Source organism: Zonotrichia albicollis, chromosome Z (genome assembly GCF_047830755.1).
Source record: "Zonotrichia albicollis isolate bZonAlb1 chromosome Z, bZonAlb1.hap1, whole genome shotgun sequence".
Classification (NCBI taxonomy): Eukaryota; Metazoa; Chordata; class Aves; order Passeriformes; family Passerellidae; genus Zonotrichia; species Zonotrichia albicollis.
This window is the reverse complement of record NC_133860.1, coordinates 29,361,528-29,384,435: the sequence shown is the minus strand read 5'-3', so window position 1 is coordinate 29,384,435 and position 22,908 is coordinate 29,361,528.

The window sequence follows — 22,908 nt, the reverse complement described above, 5'->3', positions numbered from 1 at the left end:
CCCACAGGCACGGCTCCCCAGGCAGAGCTCCACAGGCACGGCCCCACAGGCCCGGCTCCTCAGGCACGGCCCCACAGGCACGGCTCTCCAGGCACGGCCCCACAGGCATGGCTCCCCAGGCACGGCCCCTCAGGCACGGCTCCCCAGGCACGGCCCCACAGGCACGGCCCCACAGGCACGGCTCCCCAGGCACGGCTCCACAGGCAGAGCTCCCCAGGCACGGCTCCCCAGGCACGGCCCCACAGGCACGGCTCCACAGGCAGAACTCCACAGGCACGGCCACACAGGCCCGGCTCCCCAGGCACGGCCCCACAGGCACGGCTCCCCAGGCACGGCCCCTCAGGCACGGCCCCACAGGCACGGCTCCCCAGGCACGGCTCCACAGGCAGAGCTCCACAGGCCCGGCTCCTCAGGCACGGCCCCACAGGCACGGCCCCACAGGCAGAGCTCCACAGGCACGGCCCCACAGGCCCGGCTCCCCAGGCACGGCCCCTCAGGCACGGCCCCACAGGCACGGCCCCACAGGCACGGCTCCCCAGGCACGGCCCCACAGGCAGAGCTCCACAGGCACGGCTCCCCCGGCCACGGCCAGCCGGCCACCAGGTGAGTGAGGGAGGGGTTGCTGGACAGGATGGCGCTGGGGATCGTGGTGGCGGGCTGGACCGGCGAAGCAGGAACGCAGGAATGAAGCAGGCAGGGCTTCGGTCAGGAACACAGGGGGCAGAACAGGCGATGGGAGGCTTGGAGTCAGCCAGTGTCCAGCCAAGAAACCTGCTAGAGAGAAGACAAGTGAGGGCAAAAGCAGGCTAGAGCAAGGACACGAAGCTGACCAAAAGCCCAGAAAGACAAAACCCAAAAAGCACAGGCCAAAAGAGCCCCAGAGCTTGTGATTCAGTTATTTTTATGCCTCCTGTCTCCTCTCAAGGTCTGCTGCCTGTTGACAGGACACCATTGGCCTAGTCTAATATTCCACTGCAGTCCATGGATGGAGACCTTATTCCGTGTGATTGGAGAACCCCTCTGGAGGGTGCAGTGTCCGTCGTGGTCTGCTGCATGCTTATCCCATGTGAACTATTGAAATAGTTGCCAGACAAAGTGACCCCCGAGACAAGGCTTTCTCCCATCTTCTTGTAGTTGCCTCCTGCAAGTGGCACATGTGCAAAACCCCTCCTCCATATGCTTCTGACAGCCAATGTTGAGACAGAAATAAATTGGCTCCAGACACCATTGACAAATCCCGGGACTAAGTTTGGATCCAGCCGTACCTTCACTCCTCTCCAAGAGAGTTCAGAAAGCATGGGTGTCTTTTCTAAGCATTGTGACTCAACAGTCGGGCTTCTTTAACAAACTTTGTCTGAAGCTTCCACTCTGCTGTAACACTGGGCCACTGAGACAATCTTGGAAGAAACAAATAAGGAAATCTTGTTTTTCCTTTGTAGGCTCCACTGTTACAGATGCAGTTCTCCAAGATTTTTCTATACTTCTACCAACTGTTACCTGAACATGTGGTACCTTATCTTTTCAGATGAAAAATGACTTGATCTGCTGCTGGAGGATTTTCTTAAAAGAAACTGGATATGTCTGTCTGATTTCAGGATTGTTCTTAAACATGCTTCAGGTTATTTCTTCAAATAATGAAGACTGTATCTTCTTAATTAAATGTTTGACCTACTGACAGACCACTACATTTTTTCATGTTTGGTCTTAGAAAATGCTAAATACTTTAACTGAATCTTGAAAGTATTAGCATGAGGCCTGAACCACACAATTTTCCACTTTGATGGTTTAGGTTGGGCAAGCTACTATGAAATTGAAAATCAGGTCTTAGAATGAGAAATATTGCTTTGACTTGTGAATAATTCAGAAAAACAACAAAAAAAAAATCTCATTTCTGTAATCATGCACTTTTTTCCACTTGACCTGCAGGCTGTTAATGATTCCCTGAGAGATAGAGACTCAGTTCCTGCCCTAGTACATGGATCTTATGACAGTATTAGCATTTCCTCCTTTTTGGGAGAAATGCAATTGCGAGGGAAGGCATGTGTTGTACTTATCCTTTGCAGAATCACAGGAGGATCTGAGAGCGGAAGTTTCCTCCTCATTGCTTTGCTTGACTGAGTTAGCAAGACAAATGTACTCTGTGCTATCCCATTTGTCTGAGCTGCCACCAAAGGTCTGCTACATCATCAGCAAATGCTTGACTTTAAAATCTAGACTGAATGTTCACAGATGGTCACAAAAAATGTTCCAAGATGTTTTGCTGATACCTCGAAATCCCTTACTGGGGATTAAAATGTAGTAAGTGAATTCATTAGAAGTTAAGTGCACTGGCCATTACTCTGGAAGAAAAAGAGTCATTTTATCTTGCAGCTGTAGGTCACACAGATAAATTTTTCCTTTTTAATGTAGTACTTAAAATCTCCGGTCTTTGATGAGATGTTATAAATGTCAGGGTTTTTTTCAGTTTTCCTCTCTGTATTATCATACCCCTGAATTTGTTTTAAAAAATGGGGAAAAAAGAAAGAAAAGAGTAGGAGTACCTCAGGAAGCAAATTCTTATTTCAGGAGTTAAACAAGGAGGAGATGCTCATAGATATGTATAACCATAAGAGATAAGAAGATAATTAGAAAGTGAATATGCATCATAGTCCTGAACACCATAAATGGAGATATGAGACAGCTAGAGTTTATTACAGCATAAATGGCATGAAAGTACGAGAAAAATCTGTGCTAAATCTCAGATTGTAATACACACTGTAACTTCTGTCCTTCTGAAATTAATAAAAAACTGAACAAACTTTGAAAGCTTTAACTTCAGTCCTGATTTTTTTTTTCATTGAAATATGGAATAATTCAAAGTCAAGCACTATGTGAAGTGATTTACTTTGCTTTTATGAAAGGCATTATAGAAATGTCATTCTATTGTATCTTACTATATTTAAGAATTAAGTACTGTGATACAGCCACAAGAGATGAATATATGTACTATGATCAACCCCATCAATTACTACTCACCAGCAATTAATGTGAAGTACTCTTGATACAAGAGATTTGAAGTCAAAGGAGTAAACATGTTATTTAAAAAGGGGTTGCGTTTAATCCTAGATTTTTTTTCACTCTAAGATAACTGTATACTACAATATTTTCTTTTTAATAATAACACCCTTTCAATTAAATGATGCAATCAGTATGCCACAAGTCATGTCTTTCTTTGGTAGGAGGAGTTAGAAGGCCGAACATTCAATTGACCTGTTTCCAAATAACCTACAGGAAAAAAATGAAGATTAAGTCCTTTAACAAGAGCAGTTTTCACAGTGTGGCATACAAAGAAAAGGATTCGGTAAAAAGATGAGAGGGCAAGCCGCATTGTGCTGGCTCACTTAAATCTTACTTCCAATTCACTAAATGTGTTATTTGACTTGGCAAGTGAGTTGGTATGTGTATTAGATCAGCAGGGAGCCTAATCAAGGAGATGCCAAGTTTGCAGCAGCCCCTCTGTGCAGCGTTAGCCTCAACTAGTGACCTTAAGCAAAGTGGGTGGTTGAACCCATAAGAGAATAGCATTAACTTTTTACTTGAAGTTCAGCCTGATTTGAAGTCTCCCTTTGTGTGTTATTAAAAAAAATGCAAAAAGCATTCAGCAGAACTGAATATAGTCTGCTCAGCACCATGTTCACATGCAAGGCTTTATAGAAGCATGCCTCCATTAATGCTGACACATGCAAAAGAAATGAAAATCATTAACTCAGCTAAGGCACTTGATTTTGCAGCTGTACAACAATTCACTTTGTAACACAGTAACTTGAAGTTTGGGAGTTTTGAGTTTTCTTTTTTCTTTTTTTTTTTTTTTTAATCCAGATAAGCTGTTAATTGGCTAATTGCCTCAGAAATTATTTTCAAATATTAAGCACACCTCAAGACCAAAAATTCTACAAAACTGGTATTTTTTTATACCCTCATTTTGCTAGGCATTGTTGTGTACAATTTTTTTCAAAAAATTCTCAATTTACAGATCCAGAGAGATTAGTGTAGTCTGCCCTTTCCAGTGTTTCTGTACTAAATGATATTCAGTCCATACATCTTGAAAAAACGCAATGTTACAAAAAAGGATTTCTAACGTTGAGTTTTTAAATTTTTAAAGATAAATTAATTTTTGTCTTAAAAAGACTCAATAAAAATTTCTGGTTTTAAATATTGCAAGAGATATGTTTTTTTTACTATTTATGTTTTTCATTACCTCTGTTTCCAGTAAAATCAAAATTTATATAAACACCTCTTAAAACAATGTTTCAATAATTCTTTTACCAGGTGTAGCTCTTCTCTGCAATGCTCTTTTAGGTTGAAGATGTGGCTCAGAGAAATTACCAAAGTTCATTCTGTAAATAATGTTAATGGACTGCTCTTATAAATTTTCAGTTTTTATTGTTTTCCCAGTCTTTTTACTAGGTTTTTAAGCTAAGTAGCAGAATTAGTTTTCTGTTTCTTTACCAAAGGTCTTTCTGTATCTCTGTTTAATTATCTTCTACTCCCCAGTTCTTTTCTACATGTTCTCACTTAACTCTAGAAACAAAGCTTTTCTTACTGTTCCAGTCCAAATGTATCAAGAGAATTTCCTAAGTCCCCTCTTTCCAACTTGTGTAGAGCTCTGTCTATGTTGTGTATTGGAGCTGCATTTCACATTTCATTTTAGCTGTGTCCTGTGCATGTCCTGTTTCTTTCTCCCTCCCAGTCAGAGATATGACATAAAGGACAGTAGCACCACATTCAGCTCTTTGTTCTGTTATTAAATTGCGCACTTTTTAGAGTCTAGTATTGCTCCATAACCACAACAAAGAAAACTGGGGGATTTTCTGAAAAGAATTTTACATAAGGTCTCCTACTCCATAACAAGTAGCAGATTAATTAAACAGATGTAAAATGTAATCTATTTTTCTTACACAGCATAACTTCTTTCATTGTGTAATGAACAATCAGGAAAAAAAAATCCATTTCCCCCCCAATAACTGCAGGAATAGCTTATCAGAAACAGTTACTAATAAATAAAAGCTATACTTCAAACAAACTATTTTTATTCAAAGGTCTGAGAAAAGTTCACAAACTTCCCCTTGCCTCAGGTGCTGTATAAACACTGTAAAGGCATATTCATTACAATTTCCAGTCTTGGTCCTTGTGGGCCAGGTCATCTGTTTTAACATGGTAATGAGCTTCTCCCCCTGTCCCCAGCCTGTCTGCAGAGGGGTTCCTGCTGTAGTCCACCATTAATGCGGTACATGTCTGGTCCTCCATCAACTGCAGGGGGACAGTCTGCTTCATCATGGTCCTCACCATGGGCTGCCAGGGAAGCTTGGCTTCCGCTGCTCCACCCGTGGGAGACACCCCGAGTGAACTTCTCCTACATGGACTCTTCCCATGGGCTGCCAGGGAATCTTGGCTTCTGCTGCTCCACCCATGGGAGACACCCCGATTGAACTTCTCCTACACAGACCCTTCCCATGGGCTCTAGCTCTTCACAAACGGCTCCAGTGTGGCTCCCCATGAGGTCACAAGTCCTGCCAGCAAACCTGCACTAGGAGAGGCATCTCTCTGGCATTCACCTGCTTTGACATGGGGTCCTCCATGAGCTGCAAATGGATCTCTGCTTCATGGTGGTCTCATCACACCTCACAGCCCCTTCAACTCAAGTTTAGACAGAAGCTTCAGCCTGTTCAGTACAGCAGCACAGAAAACAATAGCAGTATCTTGGCCATATTCCAGCCAAGGAACATCACCATGGCTGTTACCAGAATGTTCTCAGGCACAATGTAGTGAGGTGATCAGCAGTACATTGCTACAGTGAGCAGTGAAAGTAAAAAGCTGCCACTAATGAGCACTAGACTCTAATATACCACTGGGAGAGTGGGCCCCACGGCAAGCACTGCTCATTACTAACTGAACAGTAGTAACAGCTATAAATTCAATCCAAATCAAATCTGTTGTTATCCTGAACCCTTTGTGTACCCAGTTAGGCATCAAAAGGACTGTTGAGGTTTTATCCCAGTTGTCAGCCAAGTCCCATGAAAGTTCTCTTCCTCCTTCACCAGCAAGATTAGGAGAGAACTGTAAGAGTAAAAGTCAGAAAACTTGGGATTCAAGGTAAAGGCAGTTTAATGGGGAAAGCAAAAGCCACGCACACAAAACAAAACAAGGAATTAATTCACTGCTGCTGACAGGAGGGCAGGTCTTCAGCCATCTCCAGATGGCAGGGTCCCATAATGCATTATGGTTGCTTCTGAAGAGACGCACCATCAAATGTTACCATTTCCTCTTTCTTCCCTCTGCTTAATAAACTAAGCATGATGTCATATGGTCTGAATACTGCACTGGTCAGTTTGGGTCACCTGTCACAACTGGTTTCCTCCCATACACACCCAACTTCCTCACAAGTGTGCAGGAAACAGAAACAGCAGAAACAGCAAAGCCTTGGCTTTGTGTAAGCCCTCTGCAGCAGTAACTAAAACATCACTGTATTATCAACTGTGTTCAGCACAAATTCAAAACATAGCCCATACCAGCCAGCCGCTGTGAAGAAAATTAACTCTACTACAACTGAAACCAGCACAGACAGAAAGTTTGATTTCTTGAGAAAAACAGCGACAGGAAAACAAGTCACTTTAGTCTAATGACTACACTATTAGACCATGTGAACCTCCCTAACTTTGGCTTATACATCAGAGGGAATATTGAAAATCCACAGTCCTATGATGGCTTAGCAGGAATGTAAGAGTTCTGTCATACTTAATTACCTGGAAGATGTAATAAGCAAAAAATACAAGCAAAACCCATTGCTGACAGAACCAGGATCTGTGGGTATACTAAAGGCACTTGCTGGACATGGTTTCTTCAATCTCATATTGCTTGTTTTTTCTAGACCTCTAATGCCTTAATTTTTAGGATTGCATATTGCAGGAAGGCAAATGGGGAGAAGAAAAATCTGTGTATATGTAAAACTCTAATTTATGATTAATTCCTACAGATGATTTACAAATCCCCAGGAAGTAAAGTCTGTAACAAAAATGCCAACCCAGTCTGACCCACAGCAACACTACTGGGTGTCACTGACATATCAGAGAGTATGGTATAAAGGACAGCCATATGAAGAGAGTAAAATGAGGGGTTAAAAGTCACATCAAACTTACTGAAAAGGCCTGCAGGCTCCTCAACCTTTATTCTTTAATTGGGAGGAGAAGAGTTTTTACTAAAGACAAGTCTACAATGTAGGCCGGCAGCCCAACTGGGCAATACCCTTGATTTGTGCAGTTCACAGCAGTTCATTTCTAATGTCTTCATACAGACCTTTTTTTTAACAAATGTGGTTAAAATTTTAGAAGTATAAAGGCATTTTATTAATTTTTTTTAAATAAAGCCTTGACTGCAAGAAATACTTGAAGTTGATAATCATTTGCAGACTCCTTTCTCCTTTCTCCCTGCAGGACTGAGAGCAGTAGCACAGCTGGTTGTCAGCTCAGTCCTTATTACCAACACCAGTTATTGGTTGAAAAAGCCTATTCATATCTGGCTACATTTCTTGATACAAGATGTTAGGAAAAAGAAACCCTAACCATGTGATAGTAAATTTGCCTGTTTTTTTAGTATTTTAACACAAACCTTCAAATAAGAGGAAATGATGAGTTATTTTATATTTGATTCTTATTTAGGGGCAGATTTAAAAAAGGAAAAAAAAAATCCCTCCTCTCACATGATCTTCTTAGCACGTACTATACTTTGGGGAAAAAAAACATGGCAAAGAGAGCAGTGAGAAAATTGAGTGCAGTATCTGAAAAACGTGTAATTGTGGATTCCTTCACAAGGAGTAAGCTTAATAAAAACAAAGTAATGTAAATGAAATCAACCAGAAAACACTTGTGTTAGTGCTGGATATAAACACTTAAATACGTAAACATCATCGGTCAAAGATATGTCCTGAAACATATCAGGAACTGCCAAGAGAAGCAATGTGTAGATATATTTAATCAAGTCAGTACTTGATTAAATAAATAAGAAGAAATCTAATCTTCAATTACATGGAAAAGAAGATAATATAATTTCTATATTAGTAAAAACAATATCTATTTTATGATAGATCTTGTTAAAAAGAGAGTATTTATTAAAAATTATCAGAAGAGATACTTCATTAGATTTTGAAGCTTCATTTCTGATTTGCTGGAAGAAAAGGAAGAAGATTTCACAAAAAGGAAACAATATGATCTGTACTTACAAAGTCATATGCCAATACGAGCTTTCCATATCTTGCTTATTTCCAAAAACATAAATTGTTTTGGATTAGTCTAGTTTTGGTCTGTTTTCCCTGGTTAGTGTTTTGCCTCTTTTTTTTTTTTTTTTTTTTTAAGACGGAGATTACTTCTGTGCTTGTAAAGAACAGTGAGAATTTTCTTTATGCATAAAGAAAGGAAAATTTTTTTTTTCTCGTTTCTTCAAAAAGAATTTCTATTAGTGCATATTTTCAGTGGGACATCTGTGAATGGGCAATCTTCTACAACATAGCACTCTTTGGCCTGCCATAGACTCTTCTACGGGTTTCAGTCAGGATAAAACACCAGTCTGCTGCAAGGATTAAGTAAATTCTATCAAAAATACATAACATGGTGATAAAAATGTATAAAATATAATAAAACATTCTGAAATATTTGTGTACATGGAAAGATATGTTTAGAACAAGTTGCATAGTTATTTTGCTGAAATTCTCCTTATTTTATCCTAGCCTTTGCTCCAGAAAGATCATATGACACTTAGCACAAAACCCAAAAGACTTGTATGAACAAGGTTATTTTTTCAACATATCCAAAATTACTGCTGAAAAATTTTATTCTTTAAATAATGACAATGTTGACCATTTAACATGACTGTACCTGTTATACTTCATCAAAGGTAAGCAAGCGTAGTTAAGGTTACCAGAAGGAAACTTTTAAAACAACAAATAAATGTTTTCATATCTGGTACTTCTCCTACAGCACTACATATCAGCTTTAAAGTGCTTAATTAAGAATGATGATTTCCTTCTACTCTGGTTCTAAAATGCAAGTGTTTGCCTGCTGTGGATTTCTGTTCATTATGTGCACACAGTGAATCAATTGATTTGTAATTAAAAAAAACCCCATTAATTCATATTTAAACTAATAGCAATCTCCTTTTTAGAATTATTTGCTCAATTTATTTGAAAGGAAATTTGAAGCTCTGTAAATATAAAAAAATTGTATTAAAGTTCCTTCCATGTTTGGCCTTGAGTAATCCAGGTCCAGTTCTTGAAATCTGCCATATGCAGATGAACTGCTTTGCCTTAAGCAGTCTTCCATCTGCACTCCTCCCAGGATTAGTTCATAAGATATGCAAGCCTCCACCTTTTCCCTTCCAGTTGCTATTTTTAAATAATCAAATTCTTACTTAATTTTAAAGTGTAACTCTCTGAGGATGTATATAGCTTCAACTGACAGACATTAATTTAAATTTGTTTGGCCATAAAACTATGGTACTGTTTGTTGCAGTGTAAATCTACCTTAGTTTACTTTCTACTCTATCAAGTGATTTGTATTTTACTTTGAGAAATGAAGTTTGGTTTGTGAACTAGTTAGCAGGCTTCCCCCTTCATCCCCCTTTTCTTGAGAAGAAAGGGTTCAGTAAACAGAAGATACTGTCTCTTCATAAATTCAGATCATAAAGTAATTTCGAATAAGAAGTTCAAAAGAAGTTACAAAACAAAAATCCATTTTTGGAGTTTGGGGCATCATCTCATTAAGGGTAATACTGCAAGCCTCCAGTTTTAAAAAGGCACTGACTCAAATTTGTAATTATTTCACTTTCAAATTTCTTTTATCTCTGCTGCTGGTACATCAACAAATGCAAGTGCTTCAGATATATAGGCAGACTAATGAGCATTGCAGCTGAATACTAAAATATTGTAATACTTCCCAAGGCAAAATGACATATTTTTCAAAATTAAGAAAACAGAATACTTTACTGCTGTAACGTATGACCTTAGTCTAAGCCTCAAATCCCACGTTTCCCAGTACAGCTGAAGCAAGCAGTGTTTAATTAATGAGGATTAATTTTGTTTTGGGAAAGGTTCTAATTTGTTTTGGTCAGTGTGTTCACTATGGCTGTAGAGATCTTAAAGTCTATCATGTGCTTTCAAAAATCTCTAGTTCCTTCTCTTCTTCAGTAGTTCTTATGTGCAATTATTTTTTATTGACCACATTTGTAGTTTGAGAATTAGAATTACAAAAGTAATTTAAGTGTTATGCTTTCAAAGGAGAGGAAAATTTGTAACAATGCTCTAAACTTCTTTCCCAGGAGACATGGCACCATTTCTCAGCACAGCTCTTGTAAAAGACAACTGTAAAAATACTCTAACATCTCTTTCTGTATTTACTTCTGCTGGATGGGCTGATAGCCAGAATGGGACAAGGGGAGGATATTATGAAAGGATCCTCAAATTCCAGGGCACAAACATCTTGAGCTATAGGTTTTATTTTAAGCCCTGAGAGAAGAAATCTAACACAAAGAAGAAACAAAGATATTGAAAGACACCTTTGCCTCCTCCCTGTTCTGCAGGTTCCATGCTATGTGTCCAAACAACTGTACAGAAACTTCCCTGAAAATTCAAAATAATTATCTTGTTCTCTCCAGTGAAATGCAGCTGGTGCCTTTTTTCCTGAGATTTAAATTCAGCAGCTCAAATTTCCTATCAATTCTGATTCCACGAATTTCCATGTAGCCAGATTTGTCTTAGAAGTGCAAGTTCAGTAAAATTCATGTTAACGTCTATCAGTGTTTATGCAGTATGGAACCTGGGCACATGCTTAGGACCAGATGAAGATTTTTAAGAAATAATTTTTTACTGAAATGGAGCTGCAGGGAGTGTACAGTATTGAATTTTCAAACAATGATAACCATCTGACAACAATTTTTTTTCTCAGAATACTTTAAAAACACCCTCAAAGAACCCCAAAAAATTCTTGATATGACCCACAATATGAGACATCTGTGGTCCTCAACAGTGAAGAACAGCTAGCAGCATCTCAAGGGACTTGTCATGTAATCCAGAGACTTTTATTTTTTGGCTCTCTTTCACGCTGGGTTTGAAGACAGATTGCTTTACAAGGTATGTCATCCTCCAGAGAACAGCAATTTCCTTTTTTCTCTGCAAAAAAACAAATGGAACTTTAGAATTGTTTATCTTTGATTAAAAATATATTACTTAACACACCAAATAAACAGCTTTAAAATTTGTCATTGAAATGATTGCTTCCTGTGGCAATTTTTAGTGTTTTTACATTTGCTGGGCAACTGGTAACGAGAATTTATATAATTTCCAATTGTTTTTTATTTTTGTAATGGTCTTAGAAGAAACATTTTGAAATATGAGCTTTCTTTAAAGTAACTAGATAAACTACCACGCTGTCAGGAATAGCACAACACTTCCTCACTAAATAATCATGGAAACTCAGGCAACAGCCACAATCTATACACATAATGCATGAAATCATACAGAATACACATTGTACATTTCTGTGGTAACATGCTTCATCCAGGTAGATGAAAGCCATGATCAGAGTATTTAGAACAAAGCAATGAACCCCCCCACACACACCCCTGTGTCTCACCTGGCCAACCATGAACTCAAAAGCTTTTAGAAAACAAATTTGCAAGATTTGTAAAATCAAAGTATATATTTTTGTTAGACTCTTAAGACAACTTATCTGTCTTTTTCTGATTTATAAATAGGCTGATTATGTATTTTGCAATGCTTTATGTTACTATAATGCATCTTCATATTTCATTCTCCTTGTGTGTAAGGCTGTTGTGTAACACTTGTCTTTTCAGAGCTGTCATGTTGTTTCATGGTTCTCCATTTTTGCTTGCCATTTTTTCAATTTGGTTTTTATTTTCTATAGGTGTCCCTTCATATCTGAAGTCTGGTGTGGCATTATGACTCATCATATTCTTGGTATACTAATCACAAGCTCTAAGCCAGCTTTCCCCTTTCCCTTCAATTCTATACAAAAACTCTCTTTGATCTAATGCTTGTCCTATTAGGTCCCAAAAAAAATAGTTTTTGTCTTCATTTGGCTCTGAGGCAATTTAAATCTTGTGTCTTGGACTTCAATACTTTTTAAAAAATTCACCTTTTTGCTGGAGAGAGTTATGAATTTGGACACCCAAACACATTGCAATTCATCAACATCTTACTATCTTTTTAAGAGACGTTTGGTGTCAGAAATGAAAGAAAGGCGAGTATGACTAAGATTTTTCCTAGCAGCCCAAATTTTTTTCCTGACATTTGGATATTACCCAACCTAGAAATTCTTTTATTTCTTCGTTTTAAATCTGCCCTGAAGCATTTTTGACAAGTCCTAATCTTACTCAATGTACACCTTTTTTTTCCTTTGGTACTGTACTCTATACTCACAGATGCTCTTTGTGAGTCATATTCTTTTTTACTTTAAAGGAAAGATTCCCAGTGTTTGGAGAGTAGCAACAACTATTTCGGAACGCCATCCCCTAGTTCCCTCGGACATTCTGAATGTGTTACCTTCACAGTTCTCTAAGGTCCTCATAAAACATTGCATTGCTAGGTAACACAGAGAAATTAAGGTGCAGTCCTTTACAGCCACAGAATAACTTCATTTAAGCTAAAACTGGATTTCACTCTTGAGTTGTTGTCCATTCACTTCTGTTGAACATTGTGGAGGTGCTCTAAATAAACTGCAGTCTAGACTGGTGTTTTTATTGTTTATCACATTCCTAGCTGAATTTATTCACATTTAAAGTGCACTCTTGATCAAAGCTGAAAAATTACCACAAGCATAAAAAGCAGTTTACATTCTAGAACCCAGCTAACATTCTAGAATTCAGCTTCTTTGGGAAAATCAGACAATATCAAAAATCTTTGAAGGTGTTTGATTGTCTATTAAAAAAATACTAAACATACTTAAAATAACGAATATATATTTTATTTTACAGTAATTACTTAGGGGATGCAATTTTCTATAAATTTGATGGTAATACTACCTTGAGAGAAGCATATATTAAGTTTTTCTGGGGAAATCCCAAGCTCAGCTAACTTTGCACGTCCATTCATTCTGGACTAGCTAGTTTTGAGATCTGCACCAGAGATGTAAGGTTCTGAAAATATGAAGGATTGTTGTTTCTCCAATCTTTCTTTTCAAAAGCATTCCTTAAATATCTGCCCAATGCAACAGAACTTCTACCAGTATATCTATCTGTGAAAATTTAGGATTATATGGGGTTTAAATTAGTTTTGGGTTTGATTTTTCCTGCAGGTATACATGGACCAGGAAATTTCTGAAATGGAAATTATGAAGAAAGTTTTATTGCAATAAGTCTGCTATGTACTTTATACTGCCTTTAATCCAGAAACACAGATGTGGATTTTGAACAGAGAACATATGAATCAGAAGTACATCTGCAAAGCAAGGTCCTAATTTCCAAAGGGTAAGGACAACACTCTATAATTTCTTTTGTTTCTGGCTTTCTCCTACATAAGATTTTGTGCAGTCAAAATTTGAGGATGCAAAACTGATGGCAAATCATAGTATGCCAGCCACCCAATCAAGACATTTTTATTTTACATTTAAAATATAGATTAAAAAATACCTTAGCAGTACCAATATCAGCTGCCCATGGACAATGATTATGATAATAATAACACGATCCAATGCAGTTTTAAATACAAGATTTGGATAACAGCTGATGCCCTACACCGTTGTCCTGCTTCTGGCCAGGACAAGGTTAATTTTTACAGTAGCAAGGAGGGGAATTGAGATTATTCTATACCATCTCATGTCATCTACTAGGGACGGAAGACGAGTTCCCTTCCATGAGGTGAGATGGCAAAAAGAGCAGTTGGATAATGGGAAGGGAGAACTTGCGTATGAATTGTTCATTTCTTGTACTTTCTTTTATTACTTTTGTTGCAAGTTACAGGACCCTCATAAAGTGACAGATTATTTGCAAGGCGAATGCTGTGGGAACTCCAGAGAGGAGCAACTCAGTACGGTGTACTGAGCCCTGGCCACAGTTCAATACTAGACTGCACTCTCAGGGGAAGAAGGAGGAAATTAAACAGGCACCATGGCCGCTCAAATTCAGCTGTGCTGGTAGCAGTGTCTCTATACAGAAGAAGAGGTCTAAGATCAAATCAATGTGCGCAGTGAGGAGTGAAGAGGAAGCAGGACCCCCTCACTGTAGGAGGAAGAGGCAAGGCCAGAGATAATCACCAGTCCCTATCCGTGAGTGAGCTGTGAAATATGTGAAAAGGTTTACACTGTCAATTGGGTGAGCCCCTACTGAACTTGGCTGCTCCAATGCTGGGTTATCACGGTCCATGATATGAAACTTGATAATAGTGAAGCCAAGAAGCAGGCATCTCTGTCCCAGAATGTGGGAAGAGGACAGAAATTCAACCTCTGAAGGTGACTGTGAACGGTATTCTCTCAAGGATGATCTAGTAGTGTGCCCAAGAAGGTGGAACACCACGGATAAACTGTTTCAGGTGACTACCCGACTCCAGAAATATGATGATCATCTTTTTTCTACTTACAAACCTGCACCTTTTCTGGGGAAGGACTGTTCAAAACAGCAGAGACATGAAAGGCTCGAGCAAGTAAGAGAGGAACTATTCCATGCTCCTCTACTATGGACCAGAGTCTGTACTATTGGGAGCAAGTACCCTCCTGCTCAAGAGAGAGGGTGCAAACTACAAGGTAACTTGTGGTTTTTTCTGTGTCACCACAGAGAGGATGTGGGGAAGTGAGATGGAAAACCCACCTCATGCATGGGTATGTGAGTTGAGAGGAGGAACAACCACCACTGGAAATTCAAGGACAAATGCCACTCCAGTTTCCAGTGAGCAAGTCATCAGAACAGAAAGGCTGATGTTACTTCCAGTCCCTTTGAAGGGACCTCCAGTTCATATTTACAAGAAGCGAGTAACCATGACCAGAGAGGCGCAGCCTTCAGCCAAGTGGAGGAAGGGGACAATCACCTTTGTCCAACTGTGTGGATCCACTGGCCTGGAACATCGGATCCATGAGAGTGTAAATCTTCAATTGACCCTGGAGCACAATGTAGCTGACACCGCCAAGATATGTAGGGGCAGAATGTATCTCTGTTTCTGGGATGACAATGGTAGCTGGACAGCTGACTGTAATGAAAATTGAAGTGACCCTGACTTGGAGCAAATGGCAAACATACCCCATTGTGACTGGCCCAGAGGCCCTGTGCTTCCTTTGCATGCATGATGTTGGTATTGGGTTTTTCAAGGACCCAGAAAGGCCATAGTTGGCTTTTGGGAGAGCTCCTGTGTAGACACAAGAAATAAAAGAGCTGAACACTTGCCTGGTCTCTCAGAGAATCCTTCTGTTGTGGCACTGCTGATGGTCAAAGAGCAAAAGATGCTGATTACTGCTACAACAATGTGCCGTCGACAATACTGCACAACCAGGACTCTGTAATTCTCGTCCATGAGATGATGTGTAGCGAGTTGGGGGTGGTCAGCAAGACTATTTAGGAGTCTCATACAGCCAGCATGTAAGTCCAGTGGACAGTGGAGACTGACAGTGGACTATTGTGGTCTGAAGGAAGTCACACCATCACCGAGCACTGCTGTGCCAGATATGCTGGAACTTCAGTATGAGCTGGAGTCCAGGACAGCAAAGTGGTGCCACCACTGACATTACAAAGGTGCTTTTTTCCATGCCTTTAGCAGCAGATTGCAGGCCAGAGTGCTTTCACCTGCAGGGGCATGTAATACTCCTGGAACTGACTTTCCCAGGTGTGGAAATGTAGGGGGATAGAACATAAGTAAATAAATGAAGTATAGAATGTAATCTTATCCCCTAAAGAGTTGCAGCTGAATCAAAACTCCTAATCTTTGGCTTTTGCTCCCAAAAGCCAAAGATTAGGAGCAGACATGATTTTAACAGGCCGCAGCTGTAGCCAGTAAGAGTGTTATAAAAGAGTAGATTGTTTGGCTAAGGGAACTGGAGTGAGTTGGCTACTGCGAGGACAAGGAAGAGTCAGTGCCTAGATGAGCTTCCTACAAGAAACATCAAGGAGGTATGAAACTCTAGCAATATGGAACCTTTGCACTGTACTGACAATAGAACTCTTGCACTATAATGACAACAAATAGTGACCCCAAAGCGATTCAGGACTAAACTATATTACCCCATGGATTCAGGAAACAGGACTCGGTTATATTATTCCATGGATTTGGGGAAACAGGATTTGACTATATGACCCCATGGATTTGGCGAAACAGGATTTGACTATATGTATTCCTATGGATTCAGGGAAACAGGATTCGACTATGTAACCCCATGGATTCAGGGAAACAGGATTTGACTATATGACCCTGTGGATTCGGGGGAAAAGGACTTGACTATATGACCCAGTGGATTCGGGAAAAAGGACTCAACTATATAAACCTGTGGATTCAGGGAAAAGGACTTGAATACTAAACTATTGGTAAAATATATTAATTGCAGATATTAATATTTGTTAAATATGAGTATAGAAGATTTTGAAGATAAATACTTTGTAAACTGAGAAAAGCTGCAAAACTGAACCAACACTCAGAAGTACATATATTCGTACTATAATACGTTGTTTGAACGTTTGTATAACTCTTAGTTCTAAATGAAATATATGAATATGTCATAATGGTAATTTATTTGAATGCTGCAACTCCATAATTAAAAGGGGGAATTGTAGGGGGATAAAACATAAACAAATAAGGTAAATAAATAAAGTAAATTAAAAATGTAATCTTATTCCCTAAGAGTTGCAGCTGAACCAATTACTAAAGGTTAGGAGCAGGCCTGATTTTAACAGACTGCAGCTGTAGCCAATAAGAGGAGTGTTATGAAAGAGTGGATTGGTTGGATGAGGGAACTGGAGTCAGTTGGCTGCTGCGAGGACAAGGAAGAGTCAGTGCTTAGAGGAGGTGCCTACAAGAGACATCAAGGAGGTACAAAACTCTAGCAATATGGAAACCTTGCAATGTACTGACAATAGAACTCTTGCGATATAATGGCAACATGGAAACACAGCCCCAGTATTTTCAATGGACTGATCCAGACTGCACTGGAAAAGGATGAGGCTCCAGAACACTTACCGTACATCAATGACATCATCATATGGGGGACATCTCCACCCCTTTTGAGAAAGGGAAAGAGATAATCCAAAACCTCCTAACCGCCGGTTGTGCCATAAAACAATGTAAGGTCAAGTAAGGAAACTGAGTTTTCAGAAGTCAAATGGCAAGATGGACACTGTCATTTTCCTATGGATGTGTTCAACAAAATTGTAGCCTTGTCCCCACCAACCAGCAAAAGGAAACACGGACTTCCTGTTATCCACTGTGGGGTTTTGGAGGATGAATATTCCAGATGACAATTGGATTGCAAATCCTCTCTATTGTGTGACCCAGAAGAATGATTTCAAGTGGCATCCTGAACAGCTGCAAATGTCTGAGCAAATCAAACAGGAGATTGTTCATGCAGTAGCCCTGGAGCCAGTCGGGACAGGGCAGGATACAAAATGTGCTCTATACTGCAGCTGAGGAGAGTGATCCTTCCTAGAGTCTCTGGCAAAAAGTATGCAGGGAGACTCAAGGACAGCCCCTAGGGTCTAGTACAAAAGATTTGAGGACTGCCGAAAAGGAGATCTTGGAAGTTTATGAAGAAACTCTGGGTGTTTCAGGAGTGATTGGTGCTGAAGCACAGCTCTTCCTACGACCCTAACTGCCAATGCTGGACTTGATGTTCACAGGGAATGTTCCTTCCACACATTATTCCAGTGTGGAATATGCAGGATTTGATTTGGAGTAACTGGATTGTGCTGATCACATAGCAAGCTTGTACAGGAACCCCCAATTGCCTAGGGATCTTGGAAGTCATCATGAACCAGCCTAAAAGCAAAACTACCAGAAAATTAAAAATGTTACACTCTCCTCCCTAATGATTCCTGCAATATTGCAGGGCTACACTGAAAATAAAAAGCTGCTGTATGGATCTTATGTGGCAAGTCACAGAAGCTATTGAGGGACAGGGTGGACCAAGTCAGGTTTCAGCAGAGCTGAAAGCCACCTAGCTTTCAGATAGACTGATGGAAAAGAGACCAACTGGTAAAACAGAAGTAAACCTGATGCCTTGGAGTGACTACCTGAAACAGAGGCTAGACAAGATTAGGAGAATAAAACAGGCTTGTGAATGCCCAATGTGTACCTATTGAAGGCCTTTATTTATTAAGGCCTTTAAGAGGTACACCTTAGGCAGTCACAAGCCTCTGAGAGGCTACACCCAGGGCGGGTGATGGCCACAAGTTTTTCAGACAATTATAAGTTTGGTCTATTTTCATATCAGGGGTTAATCCTCCAATTTCAGATTCAGGTAATGAAGTCATATACCCCCAGTTTGTGCTCCCCCCAACCCAGTTTGTCTATCCTTTTAGGGGCCTGAGACAGTAAAGGGGCCTTGAGTCCCAGGCCTAGAGAGGGATTGTTTAGTCTGAAGAAAATGGGAGAACAGTAGATGACAGGCTATGGGGTTATATACTGAAGCATGCAGGATCTTAAAAATACAAAAGCTAAATCCTAAGGCATCATTCTCTCTGTTAAGGTATCATTCCCCAGCCCAACTGGGCTGCTGAATTGTTGCCCAGGTAGAGAAGCTGGCTGTAAATGTATGTCATGTAGATGCACTTGTATCCAGGAGCTGGGCTACTGAAGAGCATTTGGAGAATGGACAGGTGAATTGGGCTGCCAAGAGTAAAGTGCCTCAGGTGGATCTGGACTGGCAGCATAAGGGTGAATTATTGCTGGTTGGTGGGCCCATGATGCCTCAGGCCAGCAGGGAAGAGATGTAACAATGCAGATGGGCTTGTGGCTTAACTATGGGGTGGATTTAATGATGGACACCATTTCCCAGCTGATCCATAACTGTGAAACATGCACTGTGATCAAGCACACCAAGCAGGCACAGCCCCTCTATTGAGTGGGTATCCTACTCCCTGTCATGCACCAGCCTCCGGGTAAAACCACTTAGAAAGCAATGGGTGGGAGGACCTTCAAGCACTGGGATCTATATTTGGTCACCTGGTTAGTTAACACTAGAGGCTTTACCAACAGAACTGGCCCAGTCGAATCAAAACCTCTATGTACTACTGAAGGGGATAAAAAGTCCTTATGGTGCACCAAAGGGATATGCTAGGGAAGAAAGTGGATTAGTCCTGCTTCCAATAAAGACAAGGACGTGGGTGCACTTTGTGGGTAATGCAGAGGGACAGGGAAACCCTGTGCAGCTCAAGGGGATTTGACTCTTGAGTAAGAGCAGTCTGTAATGTTTCATTGTGTAGTATTGCTTGATGAAAGACCCTGCAACTGTGTGTTACAACTGCCATGGACAATGAGTATAGATTGTGCCAGATACATCAATTTTGAGGCCTTGATGCAGCTTGGAACCAGCCCTCCAGCCCTGGAAGATATCTAGGACAGATAGAAATCATGGACTAAATGAACTCTGCAGCTATCTTGGAGGGACAGACACTGACTATGGAAATGATACCTATGCTTGTATGGGTATATATACATGCTTATGTGTGTGTATATATATATATATATATATATATATATAAATATATGTGTGTGTGTGTGTTTGTGTATGTGTGTATGTATGTATATAAATTTATGTCTTCAGTTGGAAGATATGGGATCTGGTCATGACATACATGTTATAGAAAATAGAGGTGGATGATTTTCTGATTCTGGTCAGGACATGGCTAATTTTTTGTGTAGTTCAGAGGGGGCATTGTTAGGACCTAGATGTTCTGTAGTGACTCATGTCATTTCCATGGACAAGGAACCCTTTTGGATCAGGTAGCATTGCAGGGAGAGTGGTTGGGTATTTAGGAATGAGAACTTGCATATGAATCATTTGCTTCTTGTACACTCTTATTAGTATTGTTGGTTTTACCATTTGTTTTCTTATCTCATTGATGTTTCCAGTAATTCTTTTCTCAGCCTGTGATCTTTATCTTTTGTGCCTCCAGTTTTCCTCTCCATCCCACTGTGGGGGGAGGGAAGAGTAAGCGAGCATGGCATAATTCAAAGCGGCTTCAGTAGGAATATTAAATTGGAGAATACCATTCCCAAACCATTACAATTAATCTAACGATGTACTTTTTTAGTCTGCTTCTTCTTTCTTCTAAACACTAAGGTTTAGAAAATTTTACAAGCCAAAACCTTGAGAAGTGAAATCAGTGTAGTTTAGGCTTAGAAATCAAATGTAGTTTGCACAAAAAATATTATCCTGGTTACCTTATGGATGGTGTCCATAAAGACACAAATATAAACCCATGAATACACATGTATCTATGGGTTTGTGAACATGGAAAATATTTTGAACTTAGTAGAAGAAGCAGCTGTGTACTTGCAGTTGTCAAAGTCCCCAGCTGTGCCTTCTGTGTAAGATCATGCAATGCTGTCTCCAGATTGTCAGGAGAACATATTAATTTTGTACCATTTTCTGTTCCCTTTACACTCTTTGTCATGAAAATGAGCGCGTATAATGAAGAGAACATGATAGGCATTAACATTCGATGATACTTCACTGTCAAAAATAGTGGTCACATAATGGAAGTGGCATGTTTATCCACTCTCGAGGCCAACATAGGCATGGAGAATTAAAAATGGCATGGCACTGCTATACTGCAATTTTTGAAAGGATTATATTTTATGCAAATATAAAAAACCATTTTGGTTGACTGTAAAATAGAAGTAGTGAACTGCCAACATTACAAAATTAATTCCAAATTTCCAAATCTTTAATTCCTCCAAATTTCAGAAATTACAAAATTTTTTTTTCTTGAAATAGCTTTGTCCATGTAGGACTGCTAGAATCATTGGAGGGACTTATGTGGCTCAAATACAAGCCTCTTCAAAAACTCATTTCAAATCCCATTTGTGGCAAGTTAGTTCTAGCCCACTATTTTAGCAACATCCTATTTTGTTGTTGCTGTTTCTGAAACCCAGCCTTCTGCGTGCCATCCTCTAACCCACAGGATATTTTGCAGCTAGGCAAAGGACTGGAGTGAAAAGAAAATGCTGAGCAACACAAACACTCTCATTATTTGGCTATCTGAATTCAGCTACATAATTTTCAGCTGATTTTGCATGGTTGAACATGTAAATCAAGCACCATGACTGCTGCCAACTTCTGTAATAGCAGCTGCTCTACCTGGCCTGTAGACCACTGCCTCCTGTTTCCAAGCACAAGTCAGAGGTGTACAAGTTTCTTCCAATCCACCTCCTGAGCTCCTGAGGAGCCAAAAGAAAACACCATTGTGTCAGTGATGTGACTGGATCATGCAGCTGTGAAACACAGCATAATTTCCTCATAATACTATACAGTTTAAAACAAACAAAAAAACCAACAAAAAACTCCTCAAGCCTCATTGCTCTGGATCTAGGCCAGGATTTTGTGTAAGAAGAGATGATCTGATTGCTCTCAATATGTCCCCAGATCTTCAAGGAGAGATTAATGCCTTGATGTCCATTCACAAGATGGTCATGAGGGCACTTTAACCACGCTGCTTTTGCACATTAAGATTATAGGAAAATAAAATAATTTATCTATCCTGCTGCACTAGGAATCAAAAAAAAACCCCAAAACCCTGTAGTAGTAAGACAGGGATGCCTTCAAGGCTTAGACTGGGAGAGAATTCAATGCAAAAATAAGCTTGATTATATCAAATAGATATTTCTTCACAGTCTGAGCAAAGAATCAGTGATTTCCCAGTATATTATCACAGTGATGAATGTCCACATACTAGAGGTCTCTCCTTACTTTGGAGGTACTATGTTCTTCTACTAATCTTCCTCATCTATTTGGCTGGAAATGTAAGGGGGCAAACACAACCAAGAAGGATCTCCTGAAGCATCATATCCACCTTCTACCTCAGGAAGGTACAACATGTAACATTTTCATATGCTGAACAGCTGCCAAACTCCTGAGTTAGAAAGGGCAAGAATACCAATAAAACAATATCTACCTAATGGTGGACAGCATTGTCAAGATCACTGGTCATAAAGTAATGGGTTTTATCAACAGCTTACGGTAAATCTCTCTTATGCTCCTCCACTTTATTACCTTTTCCTAGATCATTATGCTTCCTCGGTATTCTTCTGAAATGGTATTCTAGGAAGTTCAAAATTATTCTGATAAAAAATATTTGTTTCTTCCTTATTTATTTAGCTAAGACCCATCTAAATCCCTGATCCTTCTTATCAAGACTGTGTGTATATTGCAGTGCCCATAGGAGCATTTTCAGTTTTGATAGACATGACGTATTTAAGTTCGGACCAAACAACATAGCATTAGGAAAGTAATCTTTTTATTCTCACCTCCTGAGTTGAAGCAGCACTAACCATCTTGTGTTATAGAAAATAAAGTATTTTCAACAGCCTTATTGTACCTGGAAGTCCAAAACAACAAATATTACAGGATGTCAGCTGAGTTCTCTCTCAGTACTTGCAATATTACTTATGCAGCTGAACAGAGTGAATCATCAGATGACTCAATCTCCAAAACACCATTATAACAGTAAATAAATAAAGCCCTTCCCTCACACTAAGGAATTGCATTCATTCAGACAGCCTTACTGAAAAACATGATTGAGAGTAATTTGAAAAGAAATAAATGCAATTTGAATTTTTAAAAAACTCATCAGTGCTGCTATGGTTCCCATGAATAAACAGATCTGATTTGTTAAGTTTCTTTAACCTTCAAAGCTGATTAGGGAATAATTTTTGTTGCTGCTGTTGCACAAATG